General features: G+C 39.9%; 1 protein-coding gene across 7 annotated transcripts in view; it reads right to left on the bottom strand.

Annotated features, from left to right (window-relative positions):
- NEK10 (NIMA related kinase 10) overlaps positions 1-13,989 on the bottom strand; it is a 214,473-nt gene that overhangs the window by 107,098 nt on the left and 93,386 nt on the right. The gene's annotated exons all lie outside the window — the stretch shown is intronic.

The following is a 13,989-nucleotide window of genomic DNA, read 5'->3' as shown; positions in this document are numbered from 1 at the left end:
GCCTGCCAGATTTGACAATATTTTCAGATAATTCTTTTTTTAATAGGATCATAATATACATACTATTGGTAACCTAGCTTTTTACTTAAAAATATATCGTGGATATGCTTCTTGGTCAACAAATACATTACTATAGTAGCACTTACCATTATTTACCTAACCAACCAAACCAGCCCTCATTTTGCTGTACAATAGCCACAATAGCTGCAAATGAACCACGTAATAAAATATCAAGTACACAGGGGAAAAAAAGAAAAAAATCAATATAAGTAAAAATGTACGTGTGTCCAAAAACAATGTAAAAATTTCTGGAAATTAACAATAGATTCTAAAAATCAGTGATGAGAAACTTATAGTAATTTCATCACTTTGATTACATTGTCACCACAAAGAATTTGCTTTCAATCAAATTCTTTCTAAATTGCCTGAAGTCCAGCTGCATAGGGAATCTCCGGGATTTGCGGTGAGGGTAATCACGGGGAAGGAGGCAGGCAAGGGAAGGCAGACTGAAAAATCTCCTGGGGACATTTGAAATTTTAACTTGCTTCTTCAGTCCTGAAGTATATCAGCCCTTATATGAGAAAATACGTATATCTGAATGAAAAATGCAGCACTGAATTGCATTTTTAAAAAGGAACTTGAATTCCCATTCATCAGATGAATTCATGTGACTTTCCTAAAACGTGGGAAGGTTTTGTATAAACAGATCTTTTTGTGGAATACCTAGGAATCTGAATGAAAGGGTTAGAACTACGAAGAAAGAGGAAAGAAATTTAGAAGAAAAGACTTAAAAGAATCTTTCACTACATGGAGAATTATTAAATGGTGGATAGCGACTGACTGCTTTGCTCAGTCACTAAAATCCAAAAAGAATTTCAAGTCTAATTTCAATTAGACATAAGAAGACTTTTGGTTTTTTGGCTTTCTGGCTATAGAAATTGCCATGGGCCCAAAACAATGAAAAGAATTTATAAATCACCTTCCCTGGCGACATTTTCCCCTTTAAGCTGTCATGAAGATGGTGAAAAATGAGCAGATAAGCACTTGTTAGGTCTTAGCTTCAAGAAAGGTCATGGATTAGATGTTCTTTTTCAGGTTTCTCGAATCCTACTGCTTTACGGTCTCTTTTAAGAGGACGTAATGAGAACCAATTAACTGTAACTACAGTGAGGAGTCTGGGCAATTAAACAAATGGATTACATTCACCCAATGATTACACCATCAAATGATTATCAGGCACTGCCTACTTTGAGTCACAAACACAAATTAAATCCAGATCCAATAGCCCTGAAATTTCTCATTGTACATCAACTGTCATTTGCTTGTTTCTAATACGATTTGAAAAAGAAATAGCTGGCATATAAGTTAGCATCACACATTTTGTATTTTTATTCAAGCTAAGTATTCCCAGCTTTTAAAATTTAAGTACATTACTAAACAAAGTAATTACGGTGATTTCACAAAGAAGGATAAAGCAGTCTCTTAATTATAGTATATAATTATACAAATGTCTTTCTCTAATTATAAAGTCACATAAAAATGTGTAGTCTTGCTCCTTAACAAAAGACTGATTTTTTAAAAAGCAGTCAAGCAGCCTGCAGGTAAACTTTTGACAATCTTTATGCAAGCTAGTAGACACTCTCACGGGGTGAAGATCTCTAACTGCTTCTGATTTACAGTTAATACTATCACATCTACTGTTAAATGATCATTACATCATTAGCCTCATATTGCCATCTTATTTGCAAAGTCAGTGCAGGCAGTGGTAGCCCAGAACCACAGGGAGGCAGAAAGTCTCTTTGGGTGAAACTGAAAAAAATTCTCAACTCCATCTAACTATGAGGAAAATCTAAAAACAGCTGTCACGGACTTCTTTAGTGACTTCCAACTATCAACAGAGAAGAGTATGTCCAGAAGAACTTGAGAGAAATTTAGATTTGTTGAGAGAACAGAAGAGGATCAGACATACATCTTCTGCCTGGCTTGCACACTTTGCGGTCATGCTGCAAGTGTCTGTAATGCACCCGTCAGAGCTTTGTCCCTGGTAAGTCGAAGCAGACGCTGTACGTGCCCTGCCCGCATCCCCTCACCCTTATGTCTTGAAAGTACCCTGGCTTGAATTCCAACCATTTGCACATTTGTCTGAGGATTTTTTTTAACCCCCTGGGCCTTCTCTGCCTGCACATGACAGGCCTGAAGTGTCAGGGAATTCCTCCACCCCAGTGATGGGGAAGAGCTGATGTATAACCATCCCACGTTCTCCTTTTGGGTGAGATCTTTGAGTCATCTGTTTGAACTGGCTCCTGCAGGTTTGAGCTCCGGGAGCCCACAATGGTAACTCGCCCCAAGAAATTCTTTGTCTGCTGCCTTCCCTTCCCTGTCTCACCTCCCCACTGCCCTACCCTTGTTTCCTTGGATCCCCTCCAGAATAAACCACTTGTACTTGAATCTTTGCCTCAGGGTGAGCTTTTAGGGCAACCCAACCTAAGAGACAAGTGAAAGAAACCCAGCAAGGATGGACCAACAGAGGAATTTATTGACAGGCTTCTGTACGTGCAGGGGGAGCCAAGCGGCAGCTGGGTCTTGGGGAAAATGGAATCGAGGGGCTGGACATTGCCAGAGCGCTCTCTCTCTCTCATTCTCCCCGAGCGTTGGCCTCATTCTCTCAGACTGACCTCCTCCATGGCCACAAACACAGCTGCCAAGCATTCCTGGGCCTTTCCCCTCCCAGCTTCATCTCTTTGCTGAGTCCCAGCTCAACATTCTCAGGAAAGAATTCTAATTGGGTCAGCTTGAATCAGGGAAACACTCCTGCTCCCGTCATTTTTGCCAACATGAGTGTGAGTGCTTGGACTGACCTACCTTCGGACAAGTGCCAAGTCTGGGCAGGCCACATATGGCCAGGGACGTAGGATTTCTAAAGCAATGGAAATTACCAACCCTCATACTTGGAGTGGAGTAGGGGAGAAGAAATGTTTTCCTAAAGAATGAGGCTGTTGTTCCCAGCATAACAACAGCTAATGTTTTTTGAATCCCTGCTATTTTCCAGATGCTTTTGCTATCCACCTACCTACCTATCTATCTATCCATCTGTTCATCCATCCATTTATCTATCTGTCTATCCACGTACCTACCTATCTATTTTTTTAATTCTCCTAACAACCCTATGAGGTAGGAACTATGATTATCACCACCCTCTGCCCCATTTCAGATATGGAAATTGAGACTCAGAAAAATTAAGTTTCTTGCCCAAAGTTGAACAGGAAGGCATAGGGCCTGAATTAAACCGAGGCAATCCAGTTCTAGAGTCTGCACTGTGTCATATTGGCTCCTGAGGGTAGGGACAGCCCTGCGGGCAAACACACTGACATCTCATTACTTCTCTCCCTGCTGCTGTTTGGGGCACTGTTTATTAAGTTTATGGATGAAACAGGCTTTGTTATAAAAATAATAAATGAATTCAGAGGAAATAAGGTGAGGGAGCTGGGTAGACTGAGAGGCAGATGATTTACAGGGACGAGACCAGGCCTTCTCGAAACCCCAGAGCACTAAGAGGAAATTAGGCAATCTATACACATCTTCAGAACTTAACCCACCAAAGACGTGGATCCTGGAAGTATCCCTTTCTGTGAAAAAGGTTTTGAAATGGTTGAGTGTTGCCAGCGTGCATCAAAGTTACATATAGTTCACATTTTCTAATCTTTACTTTGACATTTTACTGTAGGCCATAATATTGTCACAGATTGACAGTTTATTGTTTTGTTTTTCTGTGTATTTTTTTAAAAAAACCCTTCCCCAAAGGGCAGCTTCAATTTCAAAGTTTTGGATTTATAACTATTATCCTGCTATTTTAGAGAAAACAATTTCTGGTACTTCAAAAGAAGGTTTTCTTTTATTGGCATTGTGCTATTGCCTCTCCTAAGATTGTTATGGGATTCTGAAATGCCAAGATTGAAAAATTAATCATTGGAATTAAGTTTAAAAAATTAACAATAATGTAGAGTATGAACATTAGCTAAATAAGTTATGAAATAAATTGACGTAAAGAGATACACGATCGGTAAGGTCATTTGGGGCAACATTCCTAAGAACAAGACAAATTGAATGTAGCATTGCAAAATAACTAAAAGGTTTCTCTAATTCCCTTACCTCTGACATGTTAATTTGGCCTTCATATTTCCTAGTTGTTTAAATTCTCTGATTTCCCCCACTCTTTCCTTTCTCTGTTTACCCTCAACACTGTTATCTTTTCTTTCTTCCCTTCTGACCTGTTACCATTTTATCAATCAGCCAGACTCACTTCCAAGCAAGTACAGTCTAAATGTCTGAATGGGAGGAAAATATGCCACTTCGTGTAATCCTTATGTGGTACATAGAATATGGCACGATCATTACACAGAAAAGCATAGTGTCCACTGCAGTCCACGGGCCTTTCCCTCAAGTTCTGCAGCACTGGAAGGTCCCTGTTCTACCCCTGGCTTTCTGTGCTGTTCCTGGAGACTTTCTGTGTGCACCATTGGAGGCTCATACAAGCGTCATATGGTTTTCTAATCCTTGATCCTTCTACTCTTGATTGATACTTACGTGTGTATGTATCTCTCCACCCCAAATTAAAATGAATTCTCCTTGTAGGAAAGGACTAAGTCATCTGCTCCTGACAAGTAGTGCTGGGATATCTACAGAAGGGACGGTAAAGTGATGGACATATTCACCTCTCGTGCCTTCCCTTTCTCTGGTTCCTTCTGCAGATCTTCCGAAAAACAGCACTTCCATTAAATGACTGTCAGGCTGAGAGATACTCAGTGGCTCTATAATGCCAAGAGGAAAATTCCAGGTCTGCCACTATCTCAACATAAATCCCAACCCAGCCAAACTGTAGCTCCTGCTCTCCTCTAAATATGCTGGGTATATTCAGAGTTGAACTGAAAGAAAATTTCATTTTCACAATGCAAAAGTCAGTCTGGAGACATACCAGTGCTGGAGGCACAGAGAAATAAAACACCTATTGTAGGAGGCAACAAAGCCCTCGAGGACACCACAGCAGGTGGGCCCTATTCTACTAGTGCCCCGTCCATGGGTGTGCTGGGCCAAACCCTGGACTTACTCAGCGTGTCAGTTATCAATTTAATGCCTCCTAGCTCCCAAAGCACCCTTCAGTAAGACAGAATTCCTTTAAGTATTTCTCCTTTAAAGTGAGCATCATGTTAAGCTTTCTCTGTAGATGGTGCTAGAGGGACACTGCAGGAGGAAGAGGCTTCCTGCACTTTCTGGCATGGGCCAGGGGTACGCAGTATAGGCAGAAGACTATCCAGTAGAGCCTGCCCCAGCCACAGGCCTGGAACACTGTCCCTCTGCAACACTGCAGCCTCAGGCTGCTGATCACCTTTCTGCAGCCCCCTCAACACAGAAACCAGAGCCCCCACACAGGCTGCACCCTCTGAAGCACCGCTTGTGCAGTGCCTGGACTCACTCCAACCCTGTGGCCCTTGAACCCTAAAGGCATTCTACCCCCATGGAAGCCAGACTCCTGCTATGGTGCCTAGCAGCCTCGTGTCAGCACATGCAGAGTACGTCACAATAATGGCTGCTGCCAGTGTCTCAGTCTCTGGGGAGTGGGCCCAGCTGCCTCCTGGCTCTCCAGGATGCATTCCGAGCTTAGTAAGTATAGATGCCCACTCCATGGGGTGCTGATCCCCTGCTCCTCAACCTGTACTGCAGAGGGTTGCTTCCTGCTTGCCTAGCAGCTCCAGACGAGCTCCAGCCTGGCCCATCCAGCCTACTTCTCTGCTGTCCAGTGGGCTGAACCTTACCTCTTCCAAGTCTGGCCTTCCTTGGATGCTCTCCCTCAGCCTGGAGATACCACACAGAGTTTCCTTATATCCGATAGCTACTGTTTTATTATAGCTACTCATTCTTTATTAAACTTGCCCCATTTCACCCACTGTGTCATTTCTATCTCCTGATTGGATCCAGGTTGCCACACTTCATTCTGAGCAGATTTGGGGCTGAAGTGCCAACTGGTAGTGTTTCAAATAGAGTATTTTTTTGTATCATAGCTCTTAACTCCAGGAGCCACTTCAGAGATTATGCTTATTTTTGACTGAACTACATTTGCTCCATTTTGGTTACATTTTCAATGCTACATTTTGGTTCACTGAATATGGCCACAAATTCTGTGTACCTCCTTCCACCTAAAAGCAAATGTACTTCTTGGCCCATCCCTTGAATTTGGAGTGGCCTGAACTTGTTTTGACCAATAGAATGTGGCAGGAGGGATGTTAAATATCGTCCAAGGCTAGCCCTTAAGAGACCTTGCAGCTTCCACTTTCGCCTTCTTGGAATGCTGCTCCAAAACAGTCGTGTAAAGCAAAGGCTACCTGGAGGAGATCCAAGGAGCCCTAGCCAAGAGTCAACACTCACTGCCAGATACATGAGGCCATCCTGGACCTTCCAGTTGAGCCAATAATTCAGCTGAATGCATCCATATGAATGAGCCCAGAGGAACCAATAGAGAAACTGCCTAGCAAACCCACACAAACTCTTATTAAGTAACTAAATTTCAGGATGATTTTCTCTGTTACAATAGATAACCAAAATATATATATACTCAACATCAAATAATTCTTCTAATTTCTTAATTATTCAATAAATTAATTTGTGTTAAGTACAGGAGGGCATTTCTTTTGGTCAAACCATCCCCCTCAGAAAAATATGTTAAAGTAAGACATCTGATCATTCTGTATTCACTCTCACATCTCCTTCTAACAGGAAATGTGGAATATTCCATATAACAACTTGGATAACAGATATTTTAAATGACAAACTATACAAATAACTAGAATAAACATAGAGAAAGAAATCCGTTGTTTACAGACCCATGTTTACTTGTAAAAATAAAGACTAAAGGGGCCAGCCCTGTGGCCTAGTGATTAAGTTCAGCATGCTCGCTTCAGCAGCCCGGCTTCAGGTCCCGGGCATGGACCTATACCACTTGTCAGTGGCCATGCTGTGGTGGTGACCCACATACAAAATAGAGGAAGATTGGCACAGGTGTCAGCTCAGGGCAAATCTTCCAAGCAAAAAAAGGAATATTGGAAATGGATGTTAGCTCAGGGTGAATCTTCCTCAGCAAAATAATAATAATAATAGTAATAAAATTACAAGTAAATAAATAAAGTCTAAAAAGGTAAGGAAAAAAGATGTAGAAATGGAAGATAAGTGATTTGGAATTACTAGTTGTTTATAAAGACGGGATGGCTTCCACTAACAAAATCAGTCTCAGCTCCTTCTTTTGCTTTTTGTGCTAGTGGGGCGTTTAGAAAAAATCAGACTTTGAAAAATCCATAATGTACATGGCACCATACATCTATATTCAGACTTGGCTAATCCAAGTGTTTAACATTGCCAGAGACACACAAAATGAAAACTAGCATATCCTAATTATATTCTATAATGCGCCTTTTTTTTCCATCCATACACTTCCTGTAGTGTTAGCAGTTTCAAAGACACTACAACATCAAAAGTATGTGAAGCTCTAAGTGTTCCTAGCTTGGAATTTTTCTTTTCTTTTCCAGAAACTCTCTAACTTTTCATTTTGAATTCAGAAAGTGTCTCTGGACATTATTAAGTCTGCTTTAGTATTTAAAGCATCTAAAATTTTTAAAAAGTGTTGGATAATGAGAAAACGACGGTGAAATTTAGGAAAATTTAAAACAAGAATTTTTAATTAAAGTAAAACTTGATAAATAATAAATGTATAATAAGGACTACCTGGAATAGATACACTCTGAAGAGCAAATCACAATATCCCTGAGGCAGACATCAATCACAGTGCAGTATTTCCGATTCTTGACACATAAGTTCAGTCTACCAATGATTTACTATTCAATTAGCAGGCAGCAGAGCAGAGTGGTTAAGAACACACAGTCCTGGAGTCTGGATTTGAATCCCAGCTCCTCCACTTCCTAGCTGAGTGATTTTGGCCAAGATCACCTAACCTCCCTAATGACTACTTAAGATAGTCACACCCATCTAAAAGGAGGTTGCAGGATTAAATGGCTCAATATTTATAGAGCACTTAGAACAGTGCCTGCTACTTAGTGAACTCTATCCAAGTGTTTGATAAATAAAAATACGTGGTTGGCAACACAATGCTAGACATTATGGGGTAGAGCATCATTAATATATACTCTCTGGTAGTTTCTATTTAGGAGCTTCTATTTAAATTCATAGACCATGGGATCTATTCCATTGAGTCTTTAAGATGTATTTAGAGTTCAATTTGTGCAATTAAATCCTGAGTTCACTCAAAATCCCCTCCTACCTCACCTAAGCTGATGACGTAATAAAACAATTCTTGTGTAAGCCGGTGTGTTTACAGAGCCTCAGGGGGCTGGGCGCAGAGAGGGATGCTAGAATTTAGGTAAATCGTATCTTGCTGGGCCATGGAGAAGCCATAAATAGAAGGAATTTCAGGCAAAAGCACCTTCCTGTCCCACCTGTTCAAGGCATCACTATGGAAAGTTCTGGTCCTTTAGGTTCCCCGTCTTAGCACGCCAAGAGTATCTTCCTTCCCTTGCACACTCCTCAGCTGCTTGGGCCCGGCTGCTAGAAAAATCCTACCCTACTAGTGACAAAAACAGCCATCCAGGGAGCAAATATAGAGAGAGGGAGGGAGAAGGAGCTATAAACAAGAACAGCAGAAGGAACTCTTCTCTCTTGAGACTATTAAGAAGTGACTCTGATTCTTAGACACAATACAATTTATAGATTCAAATGAGCACTATCCTTTCAAACTTTAGACTAACAGCAAATAACAACCACTATTATCTAATGAATGCTTACCATATGCCAGCCAGGCACTGTTCCACGCACTTGACACACATTACCTTGCTTAGTCTCACAACAATCCTAGGCGGGGAGCACTATTAATATCTCCAGATTACCAACGAGGGAACTGAGGCACAGAGAAGTTCAGTATTTATAACTCTCAACAGTAGACCTAGGACTTAAACCCAGATAGTCTGATTCCAGAGCCTGTGCTCTCAATAATGACCCTACAAACCTGCCTGTCAATATTACCTTCCTTTCCCAATTATACTCTTATTTTTGAAAATTCCTCTTTATCAGTTTCCTTCAGGGCCAGACTATCAGTCACAGAAGAATACTTGTCTCAGTAACTTATAATCGTTCCACATTTTATTTTTAAAAAATGACAGCATCCTACTTGATCCTATCATTCACTGTTCCGGTAACTAAGGAAGATATAAAGATAAAGCAAATAAATGGAAAAAAAATAAAACAGATCCTGGCACCAAGGTGCTTACTGTTTCAAACTATAAACATTCACTCCAGGCTTCACTGAGGCAAAAGTCAGAAAAGTTCAAAGATATATTAGTGCTTGTAAGAATGATAGACATGCGAGTGGATTTTTAATCACATTAAAACACAGAATGTGGTATATATATGCAATGGAATATTATTCAGCCATAAAAAAGAAGGAAATCCTGGCACTTGTAACAAAATGGACGAACCTGGAGGACATTCTGCTGAGTGAAATAAAGCAGACAGAGAAGGACCAAAAAAAAAAGAAAACGTAGAGTAGAACAGAAACAGAGAGCAGAATGGTGGTTACCAGGGGCTGGAGGGGGGAAATGGGGAAGATGTTGGTCAGAATACTCAATTTCAGAGATAAGAAGAAGTTCTGAGGATTTAATGTACAGCATGGTAACTATAGTGAATAATATAGTCGTGTATACTTAAAAGTTGCTGAAAGTAGATCTTAAGCATTCTTACAACAACAACAACAACAAAAGAGTTAAGCATGTGAGGTGATGGGTGTTTTAACTATCTTGATCTTGGTAATCATCCCACGATGTATATACCTATCAAATCATCATGTTGCAGACTTTAAATATATACAACTATATTTGTCAATTATTCTCATTTGCTCCTCAATAAAGTTTTAAAAAAGACATTTTCAGACAAATGAATAAGAAAACCAGAATGACTTGTTTTCATGTTAATAACTCAAACTATTTATTAGGATTCTGGCTGTCTGCTCCTCTAGGTCTTGGGGCAACAACAGCGAACAAAACAGACAACAGCCCTACTCTTGTGGAGTTTATGTTTTAGTGGGAGAGACACATGATAAACCAATTAGAATACAACATAATGTCAGATAAAAGCAAGTGCTATGAAAAAACAAAGCAAGGTAAAGGGATAGCGTCTGAAGGAGGCTGCTATTTGGGGCAGGTGATCAGGAAAATGTCTCTACAGAAGCAACATTTACGCAGAGACCAGAGGGAAGGAAGCAAGTCCACTCTGCGGCTCTTTGGAAGGAGAGCATTCCATGTAGGGGCATTTTGGAGATCAGAAGGAACCGCAGAATGGGAGAGCGATAGGGGATGAAAACTTTGTTACAGCAGAAAGGAGGCATTTTCTTTATAGGACACCATTTCAGGTACTGTTCATGATCATGCAAGTATTGGATCACTCATACAGTAAATAGTTCTGGTGAGTCTATATGATACCAGATTCTGGGCTCAGTGCTGGAGACAGTGGTGTACGAATGCTATCACAAAATAAATGAAAAACTCAACTTTGTGAAGGAAAAGGGAATAGAGTGTGTGTAAACCAGGGGAAACATGACCTCTATCTAGGGAGTTTTGCCTGAGGAGGCTACATTCCAGCTGAGGGGTGAGGAATGAGTAAGAGTTAAACAGATGACAAGTGGAAAAAGTATTCCAGACAAAGGGAGCCCATGTGCAAAAGCCCTGTGGTGAGAGGGAGCACAGATGAAACAGCCAGGAACTGCTAGAGTGAAGTCTGGATTGAGGTAAAGCTGGATGACTTGGCAGAGGCTAAACCATGCAAGGTTGTATGCTTGTAGCCATATTGAGGACTTGGTCTTTACATTGTGAGCAATTAGAAGCTACCAAAGTGTCTTAAGCCATTTAAGAGTTTGAGAGTTTTGAGTGTATCACAGCTTTCTTAAGAACTAAGAGGTACATACAGTCAATAGTCGGGCATGCCTCACTTTGTCTCTGCTTGTCCGGCTTGACCTACAGGTTTATTTGGATCCTTGCAATGAAAACTTCACCAGCTTTTCTTTTAATTATCTAATGTCATAATATGAATGGAATTACACTAAACAATAATGTCTCAAAGAATTCCCATTCCAGGATTAGACAAAGTTTCCAATTTTCATTAAATCATACTTACCTATTATCCAGAAATCTCCAATATATGTTCCCTAAGGAAGTAGCCTAAAGTGTTTCTCAGAGCTTCAAACTCAAAAACCTGCAGTGAAAATGCAGTTAAAGATGGTGTGCAGTTTTGAACTCAGGAATTGGAGTAAGACATAGAGATAAAAAATCGAACCAAGGATCGTATTTGGAGATTGTTTTCCCTGAGAAGGATAACAAAGACCTGCCTGATAATGACTCAAATCAGATGAAGAAAAGGAACTTTTATTGACCTTCCGTTCTAGTACAATCAGTCCTGCGACGTGCCCCCAAACCATTTATCAGGCAGCTGAGATACAGATTAAAGAATGCTCTGAGTCACTTTCTACAAGAGTTGATAAAGAGAACTTTCTTCCACTAAATAAGTTAATAGCTGAGGAGGCAAAGGAAAGAGCAAAATGGCATGGGAACATCAAACTCATCAAACTCTGGGGACCATGGAGGGCAGACACAGGCACCCCAGGTCCATATAATGGGCTCAGAGAAGATCAGAAGGATTACACAAATTTGAAGGGAAATACCCTGGGGATGTCTAAAGGGACAATTCAAGAAAAGGCATGAAGGTGTGAGACTCAAAGCAGGGACTAGGAAAGATATCTGTTCAATTGGACAAAAAAATTTATTTTTATCCAATTCACAAACTCAGAAAAAACCCCAAAATAAGGATATAGAAAATTCAAAAGGAACTGGACAAGTCAAAAAATTTATTAGGAAATGTCTTAAATTTGGAACAATGAGAACTTGAGAGATTATTTAGTCAACGATGTCAAGACCCTGGCCAGGTCCCCTCCTACTGACATTTCCAGTGCAAGTCCTTGGCATCATATTGTAAGCCATGTCCCGTGACTTTCTGCCCAAGGGCCTTCTCCCAGCCCACCCCAGGCAGCCCAGAAGTGCCTGGGAGTTCACTCCAGGAGCAGCTCTCAGCCAATCACAAGTGTTCTCACTTAAGACTGGGGGGAAAAAAACAAAACTAAAAACCTCCAACCTTCATTTGGCATATAGGACAACACTGAAACATCTCCTGCACTATATCCCAGATAATAATCTATGAATCTGATCATTAATGTTCCCTATACTGGCTGCTTTCCCTTCTCTGTCTCATTTCTCCACTCCCCTATCAGTGTTTCCTGAGACCACCTCCCAAATAAACTCTGTCACTTGAATCCTTGTCTTTGGGTCTTCTTCTAGAGAATCCCAATGTAAGAAAGTAACGGAATGTAATTTAGGACTGGGTTCTCTTAATTCCATGCTAAGCTGAAGGCATCAAAAACTAAGAAGATGGCTCATGGATATAAGTTCACAGCAAAACCCATGACACAAGGGGCATTTCTAACAACTAGGGGAGATGGGAGAAGTGAGTAGAAAGGAATTTTTTTAAAAGCAATTTAAAAGAACAAAGGGCTTGATAGAAAGATGAGTGGTAATAAGACATACTGTACATCTTATTACAACAACCATGATTTACCTAAATGAAATAATAGCTTAAATATATTAGGAGGTTCAGCTTTCCTAACTCTTCAGCTAATTTAAAAATTAAAGGAAAACATAAATCCGTCTTTGGGCTAATAAAACAAAAGTTATCATATTTTAGATTTCTTCCTACATACTTTATAGATTCTCTGAACCCACCCTCCCACACACAAAAAAAGTTAATAATATCATATTAGCAATTCTAAACTTAATTCACAGTCTTGGTAATAACACTGCTCATACCAAGGATAACCAACTGAAATTTGAGTTCCTATTTTATTTGTTCTGTAACTTTGTTTGACAGTCAAATCTGTTCACAAATATATGATTAACTTAATACTTTTGTTATTAAACTTCCATTATTTCTGAAAAAGAGTGCAAAGTGAAACAAAAGAAAATTATTCTTCCAGCAGCAAGAAATGGGTGGGTCAGCCTTATTGTTAAGAGATTAAATGTATAGATAAACTTGCAGCTTTCAAGGTTCAATATTATCCTGGCCACCAATTTCTGCATCTTCTCATGAAACTAGTTTCAAGAAAAAAGATGTGAGGAATTTCCAGTAAAATAATTGAAAATTCACCCTCCAAAAACACTTCTCTGAACATTTTTGCATGAAAGGGATTTTTAAAATGAGGCTGTTATTTACAGATAATTTCCACCCTCCCCCAAGAAGAGTCATTCTGAATTCTATCCCTAGGCCCCAACTGCACAACAATAGACTAGATTGAAAAAGAAGAGGGAAGTGTCTTGATTGCCTGACCTTTCATGAACGAGATTTCATAAGTTTCCCTGAAATCTGCTATGTCTGACTACCACATCTGTTTGCTAATTTCAACAGATTTAGACAAGTGATATGTGATCAGCAAAAGAAGACTCTCACTTCAAAACAATTAATGGATTACAAAAGAAACCCTCCAAGTATGCTAAAGAAGTTACAAGTGTCTCAATTCATCAAAATAGAAATACTCGTTTATCCAAGAAGCAACCAACCTTGGAAACATATGTCTAAGTACATATGTCATCACTTATTCATTCAAGCAATAAAATTTATTCAGCACCTATTATTTGCCAGGTACTGGGATAAATATTGGGACACAAAACCCCTCCCTCTGCACTTGAGTGTCTATAGGCAGAAAGAGAGAAAAAGAGTCATATACGCAATAGGTACAATAAAATGTTACAAGTGTCATGTTGGGTAGCAAGTCTACTAGTTCATTCACAGATTCATTCAACAATCATTGCACACCTACTATGTGCTAAGGATCATTCA

This window comes from Equus asinus, chromosome 21 (assembly GCF_041296235.1).
Source record: "Equus asinus isolate D_3611 breed Donkey chromosome 21, EquAss-T2T_v2, whole genome shotgun sequence".
NCBI classification, from domain to species: Eukaryota; Metazoa; Chordata; class Mammalia; order Perissodactyla; family Equidae; genus Equus; species Equus asinus.
The sequence above is the reverse complement of the archived record's forward strand: the minus strand, read 5'-3'. Positions and strand labels throughout refer to the sequence as shown.